General features: G+C 42.3%; 1 protein-coding gene across 5 annotated transcripts in view; it reads right to left on the reverse strand.

The window, feature by feature from the left end:
- KLC1 (kinesin light chain 1) overlaps nucleotides 1–19,680 on the reverse strand; it is a 66,127-nt gene that overhangs the window by 45,736 nt on the left and 711 nt on the right. The window lies entirely within an intron of this gene.

Raw genomic sequence — 19,680 nt, forward strand, 5'->3', positions numbered from 1 at the left:
CTGAAGCCGTGTGAAGCTTTACTCCAATGCCATAATGCAGGGTTCCCAATCTTTTTGAGCCCAACATGATTGGGGGCACAGCCACAAAACGACTGCCACAAAATGGCTGCTGCAGGAGCGGAACCAGCTACGAAGCTGCTGTCCCACCGGACCCTTCAGTCACACAGTGAAGATCCTTCTGCTGTGGTTATTTATTCAAGGTATGAGCTTTCGAAATGACACTGCATTATTAAGTGCGTGAATCAAAAGGCCAATAAACCTACTTCCTAATCATTACAATGCATGGCTGGCAATTACAATAGTTCTCAGATGTTCAGAAACGTTTTACATTCGTAGGGACTTTGAAAAGCACCAGAGAACAATATGAGTATGTTTCTTCAAGGAGTTTACTCGTCAAAAACAATTAGTTACTACAAGACAGCCAGTTTGGTGTAGTGGTTAAGTGCGCAGACGCTAATCTGGGAGAACTGGGTTTGATTCCCCACTCCTCCACTTGCACCTGCTGGATGACCTTGGGCAAGCCATAGTTCTGTCAGAGCTGTTCTTGAAAAATAGCAGTTTCTGTCAGAGCTTTTTACGCCCCACCTACCTCACAGGATGTCTGTTGTGGGGAGGGGAAGGGAAAGGAGTTTGTAAGCCGCTCTGAGGCTCCTTTGGGTAGTGAAGGCCAGTGTATAAATCCTATCTCTTCTCTTCTCCTTCTTCCTCCTTTTTTTCTACTACTCTTGTAGGCTTGAACAACACCTTTATGAAACTAGCAGTCTCACTGCATTGAAGGTTGAAGAAAAAAACCCTTTCCCTCCAGAGTAACTGGATGACAAAATTTTACCCACAGACTATAAACAGTGGTATGTTCACATCGAAGAATGTCAACAAAGCAATCACTCTTCGGTTTTTCAACTCAGTATTTTTCATTGCTGGTTTGTTTTGCATACAAAAAATGGTCACAGAACATGAAAGCAGTAACTACTAAGTCAAGAAAAGACATACTTGAGACTGAAACCAAAAGAAATCCCAGACCCTCAATGTTAGCCACAGAATTGAATAAACTAGAAACACTGTCAGATGATATGCCAATGAAAAATAACAGAGATGCTAGTGAGCAAAAATCATTTTCTATTTAACAAGATGGGGAGCTGACCCAGCAGAAATCTATAGCTACAGGGAAAAGAACTGTTAAGCTTTCAATGACAATGCTATACACATAAGATCAGTTCTTTCTCTACACATGGAATGGAATTACAGCGTTGATTGTTTTCTCTCCTTTTTTGTCTTTTTTGGATCAGGAGTACATTTGACCAGACACCATGAAACAGCACATCAAGGGAGCTGTTACTTCGCCTGACATATTCAATCCTCCCATTAGGAATAAGGATAGGAAGGCACAAAAGAAGGCAGGCAGCAAATGATGCACCCATCTATCAAGCACATATTAGAAAATGGAAATGAGATTGAACTACTTTTTAGCTCCAGGGATTATTTTGCCTTCGCAAGACCACAGCTGTATTAGCAGAGTCAATATTTCTACTCCACTGTTTAAGCTAGATGGGGGGGGGGAGATTTGTAGAACCATTTTTAGTGTACTGAAGGAAGTGTCAGTACATTTCACTTCCTAACAAGAGTCCTTATTACCGTATTTTTGGAAGGCCACAGACTGACATCTGTAGCCACAAGGCAAGTTCGAGCATAAGCTGTACACAAACCAATACTGGTGAACTGAACAACTGAGCACAACCTAGTTTTGTATCAATTTGCAATTCCCAGGCTGCAGACCTCAACAGTTCCCCAGCAGATTTCAACAGGACTTCACCGAAATTAATGCAGGCTGTAAGCTTCATTTTACCTTCGTGACTGCTGCATTCAATAATGACTGCAGTGTGGGGTAATGGTTAGAATGTCAGACTAGAACCTGAGAGACTGAAGTCTGAATCCTCCCTCTACCATGGAAGCCTGCTAGGTGACCCTGGGCCACTCACACAGCCTAGCCTACCCCACAGGGATGTTGTGAGGATAACACGGAAAAGGCCAATGCAGGCCACTTTGGGTAACCATTGAGGACAAAGACAGGTATAAATGAATAAATAAAAACAAACACCACAGATCTTTTCCTTCCCGCAACAGCAAACCTCTGTACACACAATCGTTTGGCAATTTGTAACTTTAAATAAATATTTTCATAGCCAGTACTACTGAACAATGGACCTGAAATGGTACATTCCAGCCTATACTATCACCTTATCACTACAACTAAGTTTTATTCACCAACATGGCTACCTACAGTGTTTAAAAACGTTTAAAAATATTGGCCAACATGGCTACCCACAGTGTTTAAAAACGTTTAAAAATATTGGGGAAAGCATTTACAGTAGAAATTCTTGTGGGGCTGTGCCTTTAAGAAAGGGGGCAGAGCCCCCAAAAGCCCCACCATAGCTACGGGCCTGGACCCACCCGAGTCTTACTTCACTAGTATTCCACAGAAGATGGTTGGGCAGCCTGCAGGGTTGCCAGCTCTGGGTTGGGAAATACCTGGAGATTTTGTAGGTGGAGCTTGGGCAGGGGACAGATTTCAGCATGGTATAACGCCATACAGTCCGCTCCTCAAAACAGCCATTTTCTCAACGGGATCTGATCTTGGTCGTCTGGAGATGAACTGTAAAAATGGGAGATCTCTGAGTGCTACCTAGAGGGCGACAAGCCTAGCAGCCTATCGTGGAGGCAGCAGAGAATTACAGAATGCCCACTGAGGAACTGAAGGCCAGTGTGGCATCAGCTGTATAGCACAGAATCAGACTCACAATCCTGCCTACTTTTCCTGAGCTGTGGCCTGTTCCCTAGCTCAATATACTATATCCAATTTATACCAAGGAAGCAGGGGTTGTCATTGTTCGCCATTCAGTCATGTCCAACTCTTGGCAATTCCATGGGCCAGCTGTCTCCGCATTTTCTGATCTTGTACTGTTTCTTTGAGCTGTTCCATGCTCAGGCTGGTGCTGACTTTTATGGTGCCTAGCCACCATGTTCTTTGGCAGCCAGGTTTCCTTTTGCCACTAACCAATCTAAGCATGACATGGCTGAAATAAGTCAGGGAAGCAGGGGAAGGAGACAGAAAGGAATGTTGCTTATGCACTACTGTTTCATCATGCTTCAGATCTTGACTCACAGCATGCTTGCCCCAAATGAACAAGCATCACTGTCACAACAATTGGGACCATCCTCCTCCTCCTTAATTACTGTTTTCAGGACAAAAGTCATAAACAGCGAGCCATCAGACACCAGGACGGGGTATAAATCGAACTAATAAATAAAGGGGGAGCCTAAGGTTTGCTACCTGAGTTACAAAGTGATTTTACTACAGCTACCAAAAATGAAGCCACACACAAAGTTACTTGTTTATCTTCATCTCTTAAAAGCCAAGAAGACTTTAGCTTCTAAAGAGAGAGTCTTGCTTAAGCAATGGGAAGAAATCAATTCAGCTCTCAAATCTGAAAATTTGGGACCATTCTCAGTAAGACCAGCATCACTTTCAAATAAAACTTAAGGCTTAAAATTAACAACACCGAAAGGTACGGTATTTAGGAAACCACAGATAAACAGGATGACAAAGCCCAGTTTAATAGTTATTAGGCATGCTGCCCCAGCAGCGTATCGGCTTACTGATTGCAGCTGCCCAAAAATATGACTAAACACAAAAAGCATTTTAAGGAACAAAACAGGTAAACACAGCCAGACTGAAGATGTGAATTGTCTATCGTCTATCATGAGTCACTTTAGGGGGCAAAGTTTCCTACTCAGGTCAATCATAACACTTACTTTTGAATTTGGAGAACAGAGGACACTGAGAATCCATTCTAGATGGTACATCAAGGTATTTTTCACTGTACCCATTGTATCACAGAAGAGATCGCATGTACAAAACAGGCTCTTGTTACCGACACAGCGTTTATGGACTTAATTCCTGAGAGACCTCTTCCACACACATTCCAGAAAACAATTAAAGCTCTTACTGCTTGGAATCAGGTGTTTTGCAGTGTTCAATAATTTCCAAGAGCCTGATTATAACAGCAATACTTTTACCGTGCCTTTATAATTCACCACCAGTAAGCCTAGCCATACAGTTTTCCTCCAGAACGTTATTATCATTCCATAATACATCAAACTAAGGCTTAAAGTTGCCGAGTGGTCTAGCAGCAGGACTTCTAAACGGCTTCCATGTGACAAAACTAGCTTCCTGCACAATCAGTATCCTGTACAGCCGGCTTGGCTGCTGAATTTCAATCTCGTTTAGCTTGTTTTCTCACAATTTTTGTCAGAAACACGGTTGAACAGGGAGTATTACTGAGAACACCGGCAAAAGATCATGGGTCTGCCTCCCAAAGAAAACCATCAAGCAAGGAGTTGTTTTCCATTGCCCCAGAAGGTTGGACCAGAACCAAAATGCTGAAATTAAATCAAGAGTCTTCGGTTAAGCATTAGGAAGAACTTCCTGACAGTTACAGCAGTTCCTCAGTGGAACAGGCTTCCTCGGGAGGTGGTGGGCTCTCCTTCTTTGGAGATTTTTAAGCAGAGGCTAGATGGCCATCTGACAGCAATGCTGATTCTGTGAACTCAGGCAGATCCTGAGAAGGAGGGCAGGAAGGGTTGCATCAGTGCTTAGTTCTCGAGGCTCTTTCTTATATGCCCAGGGAAATGCTGATCATCACTTTGGAGTCAGGAAGCAATTTTTCTCCAGGCCAGTTTGTCCAGAGATCCTGTAGGAGTTTTTTGTCATCTTCTGGGCATGGAGCAGGGCACTGGGGGTGTGGAGAGAGGTATTTGTGAATTCCCTGCACTGTGCAGGGGGTTGGACTAGATGACCCCAGATATCCCTTCCAACTATATGAATTCTATGCTCTCTTGTCACATCACTGTCCAGATAGGAAACTGTCCTGTTCAGAATAGTATTTCTGGCTCCTTGCATAAACACTTGACTGTATTTCTTTTTGTTGGTCCATCTTGCAGATGTAAGATTAACATGCGTTAAACGGCTTACTGTTGTTTCTATAATCCATTTTAGCTTACGTCTGTTGCATTTTATTGGTTTAATTTGTCCAGTCATTAAGAAACTTTCATTGGCTAAAGGGATCCAGGCCAGTTTCAGATCAGCCTTTAGGAAGAAATTAATTCATACATACATAGACCTTTATTGGCATAACACAGCAGCAAAGAGGACAATAAAACAAATAGAAAATAAATAGAACAAAATAATAGATTATAACAAATTACACCAAGATGCACCACCAAGGAATCGTTTTTTTAAACTTCTCAGAAATAATAAACTCAGTTGAGAATATAGCAATTCTACCCTAAGCTTCCAAACATAGGCTAAGAATTCGGCAACAGACAAAGTAAATACCGGAAACTTATAAATTAATTGAACATGTGGTGGCAGAACAACTCCAGGAGTTTCTGGATGTCTCATCTGCCCTTGACCCTTTTCAGTCTGGCTTCAGTCCTGCCCATGGTACAGAGATGGCTCTGGTGGATGATTTCGATATTCAGATGGACAGAGACAATGCTTCTTTGTTAATCCCGCTGGATTTATCAGCCACTGTCAATATTACAGACCAGAGGTCCCCACAGAAGGCAGAGCCAGCCACGGAAATGTCAGGGAGTGAGGTTATGCATAACTCTAATACTAATTATTCAACATTCCAGACAGAAACTCAGCTTAACAGGATGCTTTTTAAAATGAACATATTAGTTAAAGATATTTTCTTGCATACACATACAGATGACCTTGAGTCACGCAGTAAAAGTACTTGTGCTATGGTGGCAGCTGCTGCTGAAGTAATTTTTTTTTTAAAAAAAAAACCTGCACAGTCAATCAGATCTCCAATGGCCAAGCAAAACCCCACCTGGACCTGCCCACTTTCTAAAAACTCTTAGCAGGCAACATGACGCCCATGGGCACCGTGCTGGGGACCCGTGCTATAAACCATGCCATGCTTTCAAGATGCCTAGAGTACAGCAATAGTGTTAGAGGTGTGGCTCTAAAATAATTTCAGCCTTTTCTTATCTCACCATACGCATGACATGGTTATTGATAATGCCGCCTCTGCTGCATTGGAGGTCTCCTGAAGAATTCCACAGGGCTCATTATTGCCACTGGTGGACATTTAACACCTGTGTAAGTCTACTGACCAAGACTGTCCAAAGATTCAGAGTGGGGTGTTGTAAATATGCTGATGACCACCCAGCTATACATGGCTCCAGAAGCAACTGTCTTCATTTTAGAACAGCATCGGAAAGCTGCTGTCAATAGGCTGAAGAAAAACATGCTGAGACAGCTGATGTTAGTTGGGAAGGCTGGGAGTCTGGAGCAATTTGTGTTACAGATCCTGGATGGTGTGGTGTACTGGTTAAGAATGTCACACTGGTGCCCTGACCTGGATAGCCCAGACAAGCCCAGTCTTGTCAGATCTTGGAAGCTAAGCAGGGCCGACCCTGGCAAGTACTTGGATGAGAGATCTCCAGAGAATACCAGGGCCAGGAGGCAGAGGCAGGCTATCAAGCCACTTCTCTGAATGTCCTCCATGCCCCAATAGGAGTTGCCAGAGGTCACAAGACTTCCAGGCACAGGCACACACACGTACACACAAACACACACACAAATGCAAAAAATTACCAAGAAAAGAATGTCAGACTAGTAACTGGGGGACCTGGGTTCAAATTCCCACGGAAGTTCGCTGGGTGACCTTGGGCCAGTCACACTCTCTCTGCCTAACTACCTCATGGGGTTGTTCTGAGGATAAAATGGAGGACAGAACAGCACTGTATAAGCTGCTTTGGGTCTCCACTGGGAAGAAAAGCAGGGTACCAACAATTTATTATTATTTTTTAAAAACATTTTATTGTTGGGTCATAACAACATGTCCAATATTATAACATTCCTTCATTTCTATTATAGCCCTTTCCTCTTGTTCCCTCCCTCCCCTTCTCCACGGGTACGAACAATTTAAATGAAATAAATAAATTCCCAGATTCAGTCAAGGGCATGGGAATTCTGTCAGAGCCAGCTCTTCTGCCAGAAGAGCAGACAAGCCTGGTGGCAAAAACAGCCCTTTTTTCAACTTAATATGGCAAGGAAATTGTCTGTTTCTTAAGACACAGACAAGCTAGTTATGTGTGTGGTGCCTCTGAGACCAGGCTATCATCATGAAGACAAAACTGAATCTACAACTGGTGCAGGACGTGACAGCTACACTGTTGACAGGGTGGAGCATTTTGAACATTACCCCAAGTTTAAGGCCACTGGACTGGCTTCCAATCTGAAACATGTTTAATTCAAGGCCATTCACAACGTGGGACCCTCATATTTGCAGGGCTGCCTCCACGCATACGCAAGTAGTTCCAAACTCGGGTTATCAGTTTCGAATTAGAGAGCCAGCATGGTATACCAGTTAAGAGAGACAGACTCTAACCTGAAGAACTGGGTCTGATTCCCCACTCCTCCTCCCCATGAAGCCTGCTGGGTGATCTTGGGCCAATCACAGTTCTCTCAGAACTCTCTCAGCCCCACCAACTCACAAGGTTCCTGTTATGGGGAGAGGAAGGGAAGGCGATTGTAAGCTGCTTTGAGACTCCTTTAAGGTGGAGAAAAGCGAGGTACAAAAACCAACACCACCAAAAATTCCTCCACTCAGGTCAGTGAGAACTATTTCTTCTTGGGCTTTTGGTGGGTGCTTCTGTTGGATGGAGCAGTCTTCCCAAGGAAGTCAAGAAGGCTCCAACCTTGCAAAGATTTCAGAAGCATTTTCAAGCCTGAGCTTTTTCCAATGTGCCTTTGGTGTCTGGGAGTGGAGGTCAGTTACGATGGCTTGCTTTCTTCTTTTTCTTCATATTGCATTTCTGTGAGCTGAGATTTCAACTCTTTTTAATAATGTAAGCACCTTGAGTCTCACTGATTGGGAGAAAAGCAGAATATAAATGTTTTAATATGAACAGCTGTCTTAAAATTGTATTCTTTGTTAGTTACATTTGAGTCTTGCATTAGCCAAAAGGCTAAGTATTTGAAATTAAAAAATAGTTTAACACATTACTTGGAAGCAACTTTGGAACTGGGTGTGGGAAAGACCTGGCAAATAAAGGATTTGCAGGGGAGCTATAAAAATACCCAGTGTGTAACTCATCGTAACATCACTAACAGTAACGTATCTGATCTGATCTAATTTATTACAGCAAGAGCCTGTAAAACAGTACAATTCTGATATAAGAAAGATTAAAACAGTAATAACCTAGGAATAGTATAAAAACATTAACAAGAGCAAATTAATACAATTAGTAAAATAAAATAATATTAATAAGGGAATCATACAATTTTTTCAGCTAAAATAAATTTACATTTCCTAATAGCTAAGCAACAAAATTTTGCCACAATGTAAGTTACTGAGCTCTGAACGTCTTCTAGGCGGAATTTATGAAGGACTTCTGGCCTAAAATCAAGATAAGACTGCAAAGGGCTAAATCTAGATAGAAGGGGTAGTATAAGATGGTCTTGTTCCTCCTGATAGACATCACTAACAATAAGCAAGTACCAAATCCTTCACATTTCACTCTAATCCAGATAACACTGGATGTAACTCTGTGCTGTGCATTCCCAACCCACAGATAAGACAAGTTCTGCATCTCTACTACTGACGTAGATCAATGATCTCGAGCCTTTGCAGCCTGGGACACAATGAGCTCCTTGCAGCCTGGGACACAGCCATTTGTGACAAAGGGGGACCTCATCTGTGCCAAAGCAAAGACTGTGGGCAACAGGCCCAAGGGCTGGATCCAGCCAGCTTTTCTGCTGGTGAAAGGGGGAGGAGGTGTCCCTGTTGACCATCAAAAAGGTACGCTGAAGATCATGAGATCTACCTGGAGAGGGGAAAAAACCATGTACAATGGGGAGGGGGAGAGAGACACTTAGTAAGGAGTGGGATCAGGTGAGTCTGAGTGAAAAAGCCAGGTGGATCTAACTCTTAGGAGGTATACCATAATGAGGAACACACCTTGGGTCATGGACTGTGGACAACTCTTCTCCACGCTTTAGTATCTTCTCCATACTGACCCCATCACTCTTAACATCTGCGTCAAGAAATGTAAAGGTGTAGCTCCCTTGCTCTACTGAACTCTATATAAGCAGGTCCTTCCAAAAGGTGACAAAAAGTAGCAGCTCTAGAGATGCCTGCAACCAAGTGGGTGGGGCTATGCAACCCACCTTAGGATCCCAACCCATGGGCTGGTCTCCTGTGGTATATAGAGGTCAGGAAAGGGGTCATTGCCTGTGGAACGTCACAACATATTTACAGTGGCTCATTCTGCCTAGAACTACCCAAGAAAGAATCTGGTTCTCCAGCTGGAAAAGTAAGAGAAGGGAGTGAATTTCAGATCTGTTCTTTAATTAGAAATACCAAGATACTTGGTCATCCCCCACTGATCTAAAAGCCTAAGATGACTGAGAAACCAGGAGGAGAAGTGAGACTTACCACACTTCCCTTATCTGCCAAAAACTATTTCCTGAAAATAAATCCTCACTTAGGGCAGAGTCCAGCACACAAGACTCACGATAAAAGGGGAAAAAATAACAGTAGGTTTCAAAAAGGCACAGCAAAAGCAGATTACTGTGAAATGCTATGTTGCGAAAGCTATGCCCCACTTTCAAAGGACCATTTATCTGCCACTGGCACCAGGAATTTTTTCCCCTTTAAGACTTGGATGGCTACTTCAGTCTCATACCAGAAATGTACTAAGTGGTGTTACAGAAGTCTCGCACATCCACCAGTCATGTCTGGCACATACCGTTTTACGAGTTTCTTACTGTGTTCATTATGCAAAATCTCATCAACAGCTCCACCTGACATTTCTAAATTTTGACTAAATACCCAAGTGTGCTGCAGTGACAGAGCCAGCAAGTACATATTATGTACTCTAAATAAACAGGTGTTCTAATTGTCAAGTGACTATTTGTAGCATCTCTCTACTAAGAGCAGGGAAATAGCAACTAGTCTGAGTCCACCAATGTTCTGCTCAGATTATTTAAACCAGTATTTCAACATTTTAACCCACTTTCACAAATATAGGTTTCCAAGAACCTGAAAAGTTACCTAGCTTGATGTTTAGTTTTAATTTTAAGACAGTGAATACTTGTTTTAAAATCTTTATCCTGTTGAGAACAAAGTCTATTCAAGAGTATATGTTAGTAATATTATGCACGTTGTGCCATACAAGATTGTTAATATTGCTGCCATTTTTATTACACAGAGGATTAACATATATAAGCATAAATATTCTTTGTGTAGACAATGTTTGAGTCCAGTAGCACCTTTAAGACCAACAAAGTTTAATTCTGGGTATAAGCTGAAGTTCAAATATTTTGGCCACCAAATGAGAAGGGAGCACTCACTGGAGAAGACCCTGATGCTGGAAAAGATTGAAGGTAACAGAAGAAGGGGATGGCAAAGGATGAGATGGTTAGACAGTGTTACCAATGCAACTAACATAAAATTGAGCAAACTCCAAAGGACAGCAGAAGAGAGGAGGGCCTGGCGTGATGTGGTCCATGGGGTTGCGTGGAGTTGGACTCAATTGTGCGACTGAACAACAACAACAACAAGCTGATACCCAGAAGTAAACTTTGTTGGTCTTTCTTTCTTTTGTGTGTGTGCATGCGCCCACGCCTGGAAGTCATGTCAACCTCTGGCGACTCCTACTGGGGCATGGAGGTCCTTCGGAGAAGTGGCTTGATTGCCTGCCTCTGCCTCGTCGCCCTGGTATTCTTTGGAGGTCTCCCATCCAAATACTTGCCAGGGTCTGCCCTGGTTAGCTTCCAAGATCAGATGAGACTGGGCTTGCTTGGGCTATCCAGGTCAGGGCAAACTTTGTTGGTCATAAGGTGCCACTGGACTCAAACTTTGTTCTTTTGCTTCAGACCAACATGGCCACCCACCTGAATCTATTCTTTGGGTGGCTGGCTGATATCCTGACCTGGACGGCCCATGCTAGCCCCATCTTGTCATATCTCAGAAGCTAACCAGGATCGGCCCTGGTTACGATTTGGGAAATCACAGAGGATGTCCAGCAGTTGCGACACAGAGGCGGGCAATGGCAAACTACCTCTGAATGTCTCTTGCTTTGAAAACCCTAGAGAGTTGCTCTAAGTCAGCTGCAACTTGAGGACACTTTTCGCTGCCAGTCAGCTGACATGAACCCTATGGTACAATCCAGCTCTTGTTACACAAAACAGCTAGCAGTCCCAGATGGACATGTACATCTCCATCCACATTAAAAGATGCACACGACAGGCATGCTCAGTGGGACGAGATGAGCCTTGCTCTGTGGGTGGGAATTGCAGCAGTTGAGCAACCAAAAGCCTCCATACGCATGCAGATCAAGGCATACACAGTATAATGAAAAGCTCCAGGTATTTAATAATATGCCTTAAAATTGACAGTACTTCCATGTATTATACATCTGTGTATCAATCCGCATGCAGAAGTTGGGTACAGATACTGGCAGCACACAAATAAGTACTTTCAAGTGCAAAGGTTCTGCCTCTGCAAAGCTGTACGATATCATGAAAAACTATCTTTCTATCGAACAGATCTCAGAGGAACCCCTGTGACAGGCCAGTAACACAAGTCTAGAAAAGACAACTGTACCTGGATGGCCCAGGCTAGCCCAACCTTGTCAGATCTCATAAGCTAAGTAGGGATGGTCCTTGGTTAGTACTTGGATGGGAGACCACCACAGAAGTCCAGAGTTGCTACACAGAGACAGGCAATGGCAAACCACCTCTGTTTGCCTCTTGCCTTGAAAACCCTACAGGGTTGTCATAAATCAGCTGTGACTTGACAGCACTTTCCACCGCCACAGACTCTGGACATCCGAGAGTTCTGAAAGAACTCAAATGTGAACTTGTAGATCTCCTGACAAAGATATGTAATCTTTCCTTAAAATCTGCCTCCATTCCTGAGGATTGGAAGGTAGCTAATGTCACTCCCATCTTTAAAAAGGGTTCCAGAGGAGATCCGGGAAATTACAGGCCAGTCAGTCTGACGTCGATACCGGGTAAATTGGTGGAAACCATTATTAAGGAAAGAATTAGTAGGCACATAGATGAACAAAACCTATTGAGGCAGACTCAACATGGGTTCTGTAAGGGAAGATCTTGTCTCACTAACCTATTAGTGTTCTTTGAGGGGGTGAACAAACATGTGGACAAGGGGGATCCAATAGATATTGTTTACCTTGACTTCCAGAAAGCTTTTGATAAAGTTCCTCATCAAAGGCTCCTAAGTAAGCTCAAAAATCATGGGATAGAAGGACAAGTCCTTTTATGGATCAAAAACTGGCTAATTCATAGAAAACAGAGAGTGAGTATAAATGGGCAATTTTCTCAGTGGAGGGTGGTAAGCAGTGGGGTACCGCAGGGATCAGTACTTGGTCCACTGCTTTTTAACTTGTTCATTAATGATTTGGAGATGGGAGTAAGCAGTGAAGTGGCTAAATTTGCGGATGATACAAAGTTGTTCAAGGTGGTGAAAACCAGTGAGGATTGTGAGGCACTCCAAGGGGATCTGTCAAGGATGGGCGAGTGGGCGTCAACATGGCAAATGGGGTTCAATGTGGCCAAGTGCAAGGTGATGCACATTGGAGCCAAAAATCCTAAATATAAATACACATTGATGGGGTCTGAACTGGCAGAGACTGAGCAAGAGAGAGATCTTGGAGTTGTAGTGGATAACTCACTGAAAATGTCGAGACAGTGTGTGACTGCAATAAAGAAGGCCAATGCTATGCTGGGGATTATTAGGAAGGGTATTGAAAACAGATCAGCCAATATAATAATGCCCCTATATAAATCAATGGTGAGACCTCATTTGGAATACTGTGTGCAGTTCTGGGCACCACACCTTAAAAAGGATATTATAGCTTTGGAAAAAGTGCAGAAAAGGGCAACTCGAATGATAAAAGGGTTGGAACACTTTCCCTATGAGGAAAGGTTAAAGCGCTTAGGGCTCTTTAGCTTGGAGAAAAGACGACTGAGGGGTGACATGATCGAGGTTTATAAGATTATGCATGGGAAAGAGCAGGTAAAGAAAGAGGTACTTTTCTCCCTTTCTCACAATACAAGAACTCGTGGGCACTCCATGAAACTGCAGAGCGGTCGGGTTAGAACGGATAAAAGGAAGTACTTCTTCACCCAAAGAGTGATTAACACATGGAATTCACTGCCACAGGAAGTGGTGGGTGCTACAAGCATGGACGGCTTCAAAAGGGAATTAGATAAGCATATGGAGCAGAGGTCCATCAGTGGCTATTAGCCACAAGGTATAGCTAGGGGCTCTGGGGCAAGTGATGCTCTGTCTTCTTGGTGCTTGGGGGGGGGGTCAACAGTGGGAGGGCTTCTAATGTCCTGGCCCCACTGCTGGACCTCCTGATGGCACTGGTATTTCTGGCCACTGTGTGACACAGAGTGTTGGACTGGATGGGCCTTTGGCCTGATCCAACATTGGCGTCTCTTATGTTCTTATGTTCTTAAAAAGGGAAGACATTGAGACCTTTTTTTCTTGATCCATTGACATGAACAAATATGAAGAGATGCATTATTCTATTGGGAAGAAAGCCTTATAGGGAAGTAACATTGAATAACTAGCTGGTTATTGAGCTGTGACTTGACAGCACTTTCCACCGCCATAGACTCTGGACCTTTTTATAATCCACTCTACTTGAAAGTGTTACTTCAATGGCATGACCCTATAAGACACTTTAGTACTTTTAAGTCTCAAGTGTGCTCTATATAGGATGCTTTACCCCATCAGCTTATTTAATGCCCTTATTTTCTCTCTCTTCTTTTTCTTTTCTTTTTGCATCATTCACTGAGACTAGGCAAAAGCAGGCGAGGATTTTCAGGGGGAGGCAATCATAGACAATAACAAGAGCAGCATCCTAAGAGATGGCAGTCTGAGAACCAGCGTATAGTCTCTTTAAAAAAAAAAATCAAGATCCTAACCCTTAATGTTGCTGGGATATATTTTCTCCATATCAACATGTACCTGATGCGCAACTGATGTTTTTGCAGGAAAATCTTCACTCATTATTCCCAGCTGGTTTCCTTATCCATATATTCCCACTGCCTATCACTTGCTCATTTCCTTTGCTCCTGCTACCAGGAGCAAATGCCGTTTAACTTTTTTTCGTAGTTCTATGAAGTCAGAATGAAGAATGCAGAGAGAGACTGAAAGAACATGGATGTGCAGATCTGTGCACATTTAACTGATTTCATTGTTTATTCTCTACAGAAGCAAAAAAAAAATCCAGTGCAAAACTGCAAATGTGAGTAGTCAGAAAATGTTGATCCTCTAGGTGCAGAATCTGGTGAGAACCATGCCTGGTCCTCCATATTCCCAGTCTGTGTCCTTCCCTTTCTGCACAAATTGCAGATTACCCATATGTATGTAGCATGACATTAAAACTACTCCAAGATTTTAGTCACCGTTGAACAATGTTATATCCAAGTACAATAAATTTTTGAGTCAGCGTTGTATAGTTGCCGAACTGCTTTTATGCCCTCCCAACATGAGCTGATTTTACACCACCTGCTGTTTTAAAAATCCCCTTTAGACGTTCTGATGTTTTTATTTAACAGATTTCAAATGACACAGTGGCTGAATCCATGCATCAAGACCAAACTACATTTTGTTAGTGAGAAGAATGAGCCAAAAAGTTCTCTGGCTCACTTGCTCTCTCTCCTCCTAGCATACAACTAGGAAACTGAAGATGTCTTGGTTCCAAACAAGCCGTGGTTTGTTTTAATGCCAGAACCACAGCAAAACAACAAACTGGGATTTGTTCTGTTGACTACAAACCAGAACCATAAACAACAGTGCAATTATAGCTTAGAATCCTTGTTTGCAGGCAAGAGAAATGCAGTTCAGGTATCACAACAACCCACAGTTGGTCTGTAACCAGAAAGCCTTAAATTTCCCAACTGTACTTCCTGGCTTCTTATCTGAAGGCACATTTTGTTTAACCATTTGGAACAAACCATAAATTGGATCCAGCCAACTTTTCCACTCAATCTCACCTAAATCCCCTCCTTATTGCTGAACACTAGGCAAGGTAAAAAGGGGACCTCCATATACTTACTTTTTTCACCAGCTGAAAGTAAGAACATAAGAGCTCTGCTGGATCAGAGCAGTGGTCCATCTAGTCCAGCATCCTGTCTCACACAGTGGCCAACCAGTTCCTCTGGAGGGCCAACAACAGGGCACAGGGGCTGAGGCCTTCTTCTGACGTTGCCTCCTGGCTCTGGGATTCAGAGGTTGATGGCCTCTGAATGTGGAGGTTCCCTATAGTCATCATGGCTAGTACCCACTGACAGACCTTATCCTCCATGAATCAATCTAATTCCCTTTTAAAGTTGTCTAATGCTTGTGGCCATCACTACATCTTCTGGCAGCAAATCCCACATTTTAATCACATGCTGTGAAAGAAAGTATTCCCTTTTGTCCATCCACCCATTAGATTCATTGGCTGCATCAAGTTCTAGTATTTTGGGAGAGGGAGAAAAAGTTCTCTTTCTCAGCTCTCTACACCCTGTGCATAACGTCTGGTCAGAAAGTCTGGTTTGATCTAATTCCATCTGTATTTGTACACAAATTATAAAATGCAAGTGAAGATTTTTTATTAAGTTTATAAATGATCTTTTTTCAAAAATATTCAGTGTAATATATAATAGTGCATGCCACTGGAAATAAAAAGGGAAACTTATTTTTGGTACAGACTTTGACACCACATAGATCCAATAAACAATATGGATTGGTCCAAATTCTGTTGGTAAGGAGTATGACTGCTTAAGGCAAAACCTTCATGTAGCATTCAATTTGTCACCTAATTGCTAATTTTCTCTTTAATTAATTTATTTCTTTGTAAGGTGAGACATCTAATAAGCAATGCAACAGGACTAGGACTAAAGAAATCTGGATCTTACACAATGTATTGTGGGGTATTACTCCATAACACATCTTTACCATTGGATCTTTCTAATATACAGAACATTTTTGTTTTGCCTAAGAAACTGAATAAGTTTTTTAAAGTTTTGTTGCACTTCTTAGTATTCACAGAGCACATTACTGAATGTTCAAGGGGCTTCACATACGTTCTCACTAATCTTTAAAACAGGCCCTATAAGGTAGGTCATTATCATCAACACATAACAGATGGGGACTAAGGACAAGACAGTAGCTGCTTGCCATGGGTTTCTTAGCTGAAAAACCATTTGGACCAGGAGCTTTCCATCTAGCAACTATGTAAGCTTCAGCTGTGTTTCAGTTTCAAGATTGATTTAAAAGGATGGCGAGCAGTAAGTGATTCCCGATAAGAGGTTATTTTCCCCAGCAGCCAAAAAAAAGAAAAAGAAAATAGCATCACTCCAACACAAGTCAAGAATATATATAGAGAGAAATTATGTCGCAAAAAAACCCCCTTTCAGTGTCACAATGCTGTTTAGGGAAATTTTCCAGAAGAATTCCTTCTTTTCTCATTTGTGATCTGGAAAAAAACCCCACCTTCGAGCCAACAATCTGAAAACCACTGAATTATGCATGCACATTAGCAACACAATATAGAAAAAGCAGTCTGGTAATAAGGGCAAACTTCCTCTGGGAACTGCATTTCTTATGGTGCTGTGTACAACAGCCAAAACTCAGTTCTTTCCTCCTCACATCCCTCAATAAATTACAACTGTGGGGATGCCACACATTTCATTACAGTTGTAAAAACTGGAGCTTGGTTCCTGCTTTAAGAGAATTTCAGGATTCCCCCTCCCCAGTATATGAAACTTACGAGCTGTTTTAGAGAGCTCTGATTCATATTGCTGCACACTGAAGAGGACATTTTTAATGTTCAAATGGTTGTAAGATATACAGGAGCTGCAATATCATAAAAATACAGTTATAACAGAGTTCACAGTGAAAACAAGATTCAAATCCAGTAGCACCTTCAAGACGAACATGATTTTCCAGGGTATAAGCTTTCGAGAGTCAAAGCTCGCTTCGTCAGTCCCCTTGATTCTTGACTCTCAAAAGCCTATACCCTGGAAAACCTGGTCAGTCTCTAAAGTGCTACTGAACTCAAACCTGGCTATTTTACTGTAGACCAACACAGCTACCCACCAGAAACACTGAAAATGGAATCCAAGCTAACCGTGCCTCAGAGGCAGAGACTGAACAGTAGCTGCACTAATCCTCATGTCCAAAGGGAATTTGGCCTGCAGTAGAAAGCCAGAGATTGCATTAGAGGAGACAATGAAACACCCCAAGGGCACCCAACTAAGCAAGAGAAATTAATACATAAAGAACAAAAGAAGAGAGACAGGTGAGGATTTTGTCAGACCCTTAAGGAAAGCTCCTGAGACAAAAAGCTAGCAGCAATGGCTACCTTATTTTGAAAAGCATATACCGCATTACCCCATTTTCATATTATAACCCACTTCATCTTTTTTTAATGTCCATCAGATATTGTTCTATGCTCTTGTTAAATATTTAGACGCTTCCTTTGAAGCTGCAAGTACCAGTAGCCTTATGCCAGTGACCTAGATTTGTGTTTTAACCTCTTCCTTATAAAATAGGTCTGCTTCTCATTCTGCCCTAACAAAAAGCAAGTGTGAACAGTGTACAGTATGTTAATATTTCACAACTACTGGAAGTTTTTCATCCTTTATATTAGGAGTATTAGAAAATATGTATTTTAAACAATACCACAGAAGATTCTACTGATAAGTTCTATTTTCATGTTTCCACGAAACACAAGCATTATTGAATCTGTTGGCTCTGAAAAACGAACCATTTCAACTGCGGCTTCTCAGGTTTTTCTAAACTGGTCTACATTAATAAGATACAGTTCAGTTCCTGGCTTCTTCAAATCTGAAGTCATTTCAGAACAGTTTCCTGTTAAGCAATATGTTTGCCATAAAACAGTTGTGCTGGCTTACTGCACACTATGACTTTGCCTAATGGATTGCCTTTAAATTCACTGGTAATGAACATAGGATTTATTATTCCAGATGCCTTTAAGTCCTATGCCTCTAATATCTTTAGTCATCCTGCAGCCTAGCTTTGGCAGTTATTAGAATAAGATTCGGCTTCCAAATGAGATTTATGGAATCAAAGCTAAATTCAAACATTTTCACCATATTTTAAATACAGATGGGGAGCAGAATTAGAAGACACTGAACATGCTTTGATGTTTCACCCACTTTGTGAATATCATAGCATACAATTGCATATTTATTCCATTTAATGTTTATTTTAAATGTAATATCACTATTACACATGGATTGCAAGCACAATGTGTGAAAGTTGAAAAATTGTTTTTAGAAGTTCTCTGCCCAAACTATTTTTGTACTTTCATCCAATAAATCAATGAGGGTTGGTCCCAGATGTATCCAACTAGGTACTCAGCAGACAAGAACTTTACATGTTTCAACAGTCCAAAAAACAAGTATGCCAGCTTACATGAAATGTCATATAAAATTAAGGCAATGTGAAGGAGTTACACCTTTGCCAGGTAATCTGACACCTGGAAGCACAGCTATCTTTCTCAAGTAACTTAGAGAAGAAGTTTTATGCTCTTGGGGGGTGGGATGTGTTCACATTTTTGAAATCTTGTAAAGCTTTAAAAAAAATGAAAGAGGAGACAGCAGGCTGATGACCCTGCCTTTTTAAACAAACAAGAAAAGAGAAAGCAGCCCCCCTCTCCACTCTTCCTTCCTCATTTCACCAGAATACAAAACACAATCGAGAAGAAATCTGTCCACGCAGCAACTAAAAATATAATGAGGGACAGGGATCATTCATCCCTGGGTATAACCAGGTCTCAAGACTGGAAATTAAATGTGCAAAGAGAGGCAGGCACAGAGATAACTCCAGATGGGTTAACCCAGCGGCAATTTAAATACAAGGCTCATTTTCCTTTACCATTTATTTACTCAGAAAACTTATACACCACTTTCTCCAGTCCCCTGTCTCTAGACTCTTATTTTATTCTGCCAGGAAAAGAGACGAATGAAGCACAAGCCCACCATATAAACCAAACCGCTCCTTCCTCACCAGCATCTCCTAGGACAGTGGCGCTCTCCGCCACCCGCTAGGAATCAAAACATCAGCAGCATAGATGTTCTGGAGCCCCCTGTCACTGGACTTATTTTATTCTGCCAGGAAAAGAGACAAATGAAGCACAAGCCTGCCATATAGACCAAAAACGGCTCCTTCCTCACTAGCATCTCCTCTTCTAGGAGAGTGGCGCTCTCCGAAACCCGCTAGGAATCAAAACATCAGCAGCATTAACGGGACCGGTCTGTCTGCCAGCAGTAGCCAAGGCCGGCTAACAGGAGCCTGCTCAGCCTTTTATCTGAGGATGAGTAACTGACGATGGGGAAACGAAGACTCAACAAGGACAGGAGGGGGAAGAAGACCCACCAAGGCGAAGCCCAACAACTGCTTTGGCCAGCCTGCCAATGACCTCCTCCTCCTCGGCCAACATTTATCCTCCCCCCCCCATACTGTTACACCCACCTTTTCTCCCCACGATCAGCCCGCCCCATCCACACCCTCGCCCAGTGTTCCCTCTAAGCTGAGTTGGTGTGAGCTAGCTCAC

The sequence above is a fragment of the Gekko japonicus genome, unplaced genomic scaffold, assembly GCF_001447785.1.
Source record: "Gekko japonicus isolate JY-2015 unplaced genomic scaffold, Gekko_japonicus_V1.1 scaffold270, whole genome shotgun sequence".
Taxonomy (NCBI): domain Eukaryota; kingdom Metazoa; phylum Chordata; class Lepidosauria; order Squamata; family Gekkonidae; genus Gekko; species Gekko japonicus.